At 44.2% G+C, this 6560-nt stretch overlaps 1 pseudogene; it reads right to left on the bottom strand.

Moving 5' to 3' along the window:
* Positions 1-4350: 4350 nt before the first annotated feature.
* On the bottom strand, positions 4351-5115 carry LOC117071463 (annotated as a pseudogene).
* Positions 5116-6560: the final 1445 nt, after the last annotated feature.

The raw sequence follows: 6560 nt of genomic DNA, 5'->3' as shown, positions 1-6560 counted from the left end.
TTCTCTGACCAGCTTTGATCCGTTGCTGGCGATGGCTGCGCTCCTTTGCAGGGGGAGATGCGCTCTTATTTTTTGAATTTCCAGCTTTTCTGCCCTGCTTCTTCCCATCTTTGTGGTTTTATCTGTCTCTGGTCTTTGATGATGGTGACATACTGATGGGGTTTTGGTATAGGTGTCCTTCCTGTTTGATAGTTTTCCGTCTGACAGTCAGAAGGACTGTCTGTTGGTCTGTTGGAGATTGCTTGAGGTCCACTCCAGACCCTGTTTGCCTGGGTATCAGCAGCAGAGGTTGCCGAAGATAGAATATTGCTGAACAGCGAGTGTACCTGTCTGATTCTTCCTTTGGAAGTTTCCTCTCAGGGGTGACTCCACCCTGTGAGGTGTGGGGTGTCAGACTGCCCCTAGTGGGGGATGTCTCCCAGCTAGGCTACTCAGGGGTCAGGGACCCACCCGAGCAGGCAATCTGTCCGTTCTCAGATCTCAACCTCCGCGTTAGGAGATCCAGGGCTCTCCCCAAAGCTGTCAGACAGAGCCATTTGCGTCTGCACTGGCCCCCGCTGCTTTCCCTATTGGACTGCAGCTGTGCGCTGTCCGCAGAGGTAGAGTCTACAGAGACAGGCAGGCTTCCTTGAGCTGCTGTGAGCTCCACCCAGTTCGAGCTTCCCAGTGGTTTTGTTTACCTACTTAAGCCTCAGCAATGGCGGGCGCCCCTCCCCCAGCCTCGCTGCTGCCTTGCGGATCGATCGCGGCAGACTGCTGTGTTAGCAGTGAGGTAGGCTCCGTGGGCGTGGGACCCTCCCGGCCAGGTGTGGGATATATTCTCCTGGTGTGCCTGTTTCCTTAAAGCGCAGTATTGGGGTAGGAATTACCCGATTTTCCAGGTGTTGTGTGTCTCAGTTCCCCTGGCTAGGAAAACGGATTTCCTTCCCCCTTGCGCTTCCAGGTGAGGCGATGCCTCGACCTGCTTCAGCTCACGCTGGTCAGGCTGCAGCAGCTGACCAGCACCGATTGTCCGGCACTCCCTAGTGAGATGACCCCAGTACCTCAGTTGAAAATGCAGAAATCACCAGTCTTCTGTGTCGCTCGCGCTGGGAGTTGGAGACTGGAGCTGTTCCTATTCGGCCATCTTGCTCCGCCCCCCCGCATCAGTCCTCTTGATGTCAAGTGCATTTGTGGGACGGTTTAGGGGTTCTAGAATTTCAAGAGGGGAAGAACTGTTAGAGGATGTTCAATCTAGCTGCTGTGAAACACTGAGGTAATATCCACCACTTGGATGCCAAGGCATTGTGTGGGTGGAGATTGAAGATTTCCATTGGAAATACATTTATAGGTACAGTCGAATGGAAGTTGTCTATGAGGACCATGTATTCTTCTTTCCAGGCCCCCATATTCTCTCCCAACACCCTAAGAAATGAAAGCCTGCTCCTTCAGTGCTGATTGAGCCTTCTAAGTAAAACAAGTGAATGTGACTTGTTACTGCTCTGTGGATAGCATGCATTTAAATTAGAGCTTCCAGATCCCTGCATTTTCATTTTCTCATCTATCAAATGGGGCTAATACTATCTATATTGAATAGTCGTTCAGAGTTGGTGAGCATAAATTTAAAATGCCTACCACACAATGCCTGGTAGCTAACACTGTGGTTAAAGGAGAAAATTCATAGGAAGGATCTCGTTTTCCTGAGAACGTGCTACATGGACTTCTGCCTGCTTACAAGGCTATCGGGACTACAGAGAGAAAATTATCAATCAAAATTGTGATGCATCGATTAATTTAAGCATGGAAAATACTTCAAGATATCTGAGTTGCTCTGGAAAATGCACATTTATTAACCACACTGGTAGAATAAAGCCTCTTTCACCACAGCACAGTGGAATTCTGATGAAGTGCTTCATCCAACAGGTAAACAGCAGGTCCAGGCTTGGCAAATCAAACACAAGAGTGAGCATTTTCATTAGTCTTAGATTTTTAGGGTACAGGTACAGGAAAAAAAAATTAAGCACTTAAAATCAGGTTGTTATATATCGAATGAAAAAAGCCAAGTTAAAAGAAAAGAGGCCAAAACATTGATTAGAAGGGCTATGTTATTTGATGCAAAGGTGTGTCTGCATATTTACATGGCATGGATAAGAGAGTGCCTTATGGTACCCAAGTGTACAGTCTACAGCAACAATTACTTCATTGATCACAGAAATCAAAATCCATTCAACACAGAGGACTTGTTTTATTATTTGTTATACCCCAAACTACTTAGAAATAACTGTTAGATGAAAGCAAAATTGGAAATGATTATTTCATTGATTTTTTTGAAGAAATAAATGTTCTAATTACTGAATGATCTGGCTATTTGAAAATTAATCTTCTATGTATTTTGTCATTTGACCCAGCAACACCAAACCATTTATAAATGGGGAAATTAGGCTTTATATTTAGTCTGGGCACAGTGGCTGACCTCTGTAATCCCAGCACTTTGGGAAGCTGAGGAGTTCAAGACCAGCCTGGGCAATGTAGGGAGACCCCATCACTACAAAAATAAAACTAAATTAGCTAAGTGTGGTGGCATGTCACCAGTAGTCCCAGCTACTTGGGAGGCTGAAGTGAAAGGATCCTTTAAGCCTAGGAGATTGAGGCTGCAGTGAGCTATGATTGTGCCACTGCATTCCAACCTGGGTCACAGAACAAGACCATGTCTCAAACAGCAACAACAAAAATGTAGAAGAAGGAGAGAGTACAACTTAAGATTTCAAGCTTCTCAAAGAATATTCAAGAATATGGAATGGTAATTACACAAGATAAGTGAAAAAAATCAACTTAAATAATGCTTACAAAATGATTCCAATTTTGTCAAGATTTTGCATATATATATGAGCATAGGACAAAAAATGAGTTTATGCTATAAAATGTTAGCAATGGCTTTATTTATTTTATTTTATTTTATTTTATTTTATTTTATTTATTTTGAGACAGAGTCTCGCTCTGTAGCCCAGGCTGGAGTGCAATGGCACCATCTTGGCTTACTACAACCTCCACCTCCTGGGTTCAAGCCATTCTCATGCCTCAGCCTCCCGAGTAGCTGGGATTACATGTGCCTGCCACCATGCCAGGCTAATTTTTGTATGTTTGTATGTTTAGTAGAGACATCATTCACCTCCCACTTATAAGTGAGAACATGTGCAGATTTTCTGTTCCTGCATTAGTTTGCTGAGGATAACAGCTTCCAGCTCTGTTCATGTCCCTGCGAAGGACATGATCTCATTCCTTTTTATGACGGTATAGTATTCCATGGTTTATATGTGCCACATTTTCTTTATTCTACCATGTTGGTCATGCTGGCCTCAAACTCCTGACTTCAGGTGAGCCACCCACCTTGGCCTCCCAAAGTGCTGGGATTACAGGTGTGAGTCACCAAGCCCAGTCAAATTTTTTATTTTCTATTGCACATCACTCCTTTATTACACTGATCTGGAAAAAGAATTTAGTACAGTTATACTCAAATGAACATTGGACCCATGTGGCAGGGCCAAGCAACTAGAATATGATTCAGAAATCAGTGAAAGACATGCTTGGACAGGACCAAGAAGAATTTCACTGCCACAAAACAAGGCGGGGAGGGATTCTGAAACACACAGTAGGAAGCACTCTTGCCCCTCAGAGGTCAAGGAGCTTATCCCATGTTGGTATGAGGATATTTTCTGATGACCACATGTAGGATTATTTCAACTGCCATGAGAAATCCCAAAAGAGTTATTGTTTTGTATTATTCATATATACTATAATTTTTTTTCTTTTTTTAAAAATGTAAATGTAACACCTTGACTAAATTCAGGATTGATCCCAACCTTCTAGAGCCAGTTCCTCTGGGGTCAGAAAGGAAACAGTTGTCACATCACCATGCAGGTTACATTCCTCTTTCACTGGAATGACTAGAGCCGCCAGGCAGTAGCCTGACTGCAGAAGAGCACAGGACTGGCTCCAGGGGGCAGACAGTCTCTCTTGCTTCTCCTCATTGGTCATGGCTTAGTATGGTTCCTCCCCACAAGTCCTTAGTAAACAAAGCACTTGCAAAAACCCAAGTCACTACCTTTAAACTCTCTTGAATAAGGGGAGCTTTTCCACAGCTTGGACTGAGAACCTGTGCCCTAGAAGTGCTATTCTGACTAGATTGTATGAAATGGGTGGGTGCAGGAGACAAAATGATTAAAATGAAAATGGGAGCCACTGGTCCCCATCTGCAGCTACAACTCAAGATGTCTACAGATGTGGTCAGTGTGATATGTGCAGGAGGGAGGGGCAGAGGGACTCGACGGGCAGGGACGGTGCTCCTGGGGACAGCAGCCTGCCCGCTGGCCTTCACTTCTTGGACTTGCCCTGGGCAGCCACAGCTTCCATGACTTTGCACACGGTATCTTCATCCCCCAGGAACTTCATGGGCTTGATGGGATTCAAACTCTTGTCCAATTCATAGACAATGGGAATACCAGTAGGCAGGTTCAGCTCCATGATAGCCTCTTCAGAGAGACCCTCTAAATGCTTGACAATGTCTTCGAGGCTGTTGCCATGGGCTGCAATCAGTACCCTTTTCCCTTCCTTGATCTGGGGAACTATTTCTTCATTCCAGAAGGGCAGAGCTCTGGCAACAGCGTTCTTCAGACTATCACAGGAGGGTAGCTGATCTTCTGTGAGGTCTGCATACCTGCCATTCTCACTTATGTTGCTGTAGAAAGGATGATCGGGCTCCATTGGAGGTGATGGGACATCATAGGAGCACCTCCAGATCTTTACAGGGTGTCACCATGCTTTGCAGCAGTTTCTACTTTATTGAGACGGGTTAGACCCTCATAGTGCCTCTCTTTGAGGCGCCAAGTCCTCACTACTGGCAGCCACATCTGATCAATGGCATCTAGCACTGTCCAGAGGGTCTGGATTGTTTTCTTCTGCACTGAGGTGAAGCAGATGTCAAACTCATAGCCACCATCTGGCGGTGCCTGCCCCCCCGCGCTTCGTCTCCTCGTGGCCTGCCGGGCTCAGGTTGGCATGGTACCAGCCACCGAGGCGGTTCTCCAGATTCCACGCAACCTTGCCGTGCCAGATCAGCACCAGTTTATAGGCGACCATGGCGGCGGGTTGGGGATGCGGCACCGACTGGGGTTCGCAGATTCCAGAGTGCTTTTAGAATATTTTGTTCTTCATACTTTTTGATATTTGCTGTTTTTTTTTTTTTTGCAAAGAATCTATTTTCTATTTATAACAATATTTTTTCTCCAAATCTTATTATTTTTTCTTCATGTTTCTTCAACTTTTAAGTTCTGGGATACATGCGCAGGATATACAGGTACAAACTGCATAGCAACCCACCATGGCACACATGGATAAATGTCTGTGACATTTATCCATGTCTGTTCATGTCCCTGCAAAGGACATGATCTCATTCCTTTTTATGACAGTGTAGTATTCCATGGTTTATATGTGCCACATTTTCTTTATCCATTCTATCATTGATGGACATTTGGGTTGCTTCCATGTCTTTGCTATTGTGAAGACTGCTGCAATGAACATACATGTGCATGTATCTTTATGACAGAATGGGTCAAATGGTACTTCTGCTTGTAGATCTTTGAGGAGTCACCACACTGTCTTCCACAATGGTTGAACTAATTTACACTCCCATCGATAGTGTAAAAGTGTTCCTATTTATCTGCAACCTCACCAGCATCTATTGTTTCTTGACTTTTTTTTTGAAACGGAGTTTCACTCTTGTTGCCCAGGGTGGAGTGCAATGGTGCGACCTCAGCTCACTGCAAACTCCACCTCCTGGGTTCAAATGATTCTTCTGCCTCAGCCTCCCAAGTAGCTGGGATTACAGGCATGTACCACCATGCCTGGCTAATTTTTGTATTTTGAGTATAGACGGAGTTTCACCATGTTGGTCAGGCTGGTCTTGAACTCCTGCCCTCAGGTGATCTGCCTTGGCCTCCCAAAGTGCTGGGATTACAGGTGTGAGCCACTGTGCCTGGCCCTGATTCTTGATTTTTTAATAATCACCATTTTGATTGGTGTGAGATGGTATCTCATTGTGGTTTTGATTTGCATTTCTCTAATGACAAGTGATGTTGAGCCTTTTTTATTTGTTTGTTGGTCAAGTGAATGTCTTCTTTTGAGAAGTGTCTGTTTATATTCTTTGCCCACTTTTTAATGAGTTTTTTTTTTTCTTGTAAATTTGTTTAAGTCTCTTGTAGACTCTGGTATTAGGCCTTTGTCAGATGGAGAGTTTGCAAAAATTTTCCCCCATTCTGTAGGTTGTTTGCTCACTCTGATGATACTTTCTTTTGCTGTGCAGAAGCTCTTTAATTTAATGAGATACCATTTGTCAATTTTTCCTTTTGTTGCAATTGCTTTTGGAGCAACACAGTTTTTTATAAGAGGGTCTTCTCTCTCAGTTTTTAAATCAATCTGTCTTAGTTTATTTCTGCTGCTGTAACAAATACCACAGAATGGGTAATTCATGAATAACAGAAATCAATTTCTCACAGTTCTGGAGGCTGGAAAGTTCACAGCCAAGG

Source organism: Trachypithecus francoisi, unplaced genomic scaffold, assembly GCF_009764315.1.
Source record: "Trachypithecus francoisi isolate TF-2019V2 unplaced genomic scaffold, Tfra_2.0 Lachesis_group3, whole genome shotgun sequence".
Lineage (NCBI taxonomy): Eukaryota > Metazoa > Chordata > Mammalia > Primates > Cercopithecidae > Trachypithecus > Trachypithecus francoisi.
The sequence above is the reverse complement of the archived record's forward strand: the minus strand, read 5'-3'. Positions and strand labels throughout refer to the sequence as shown.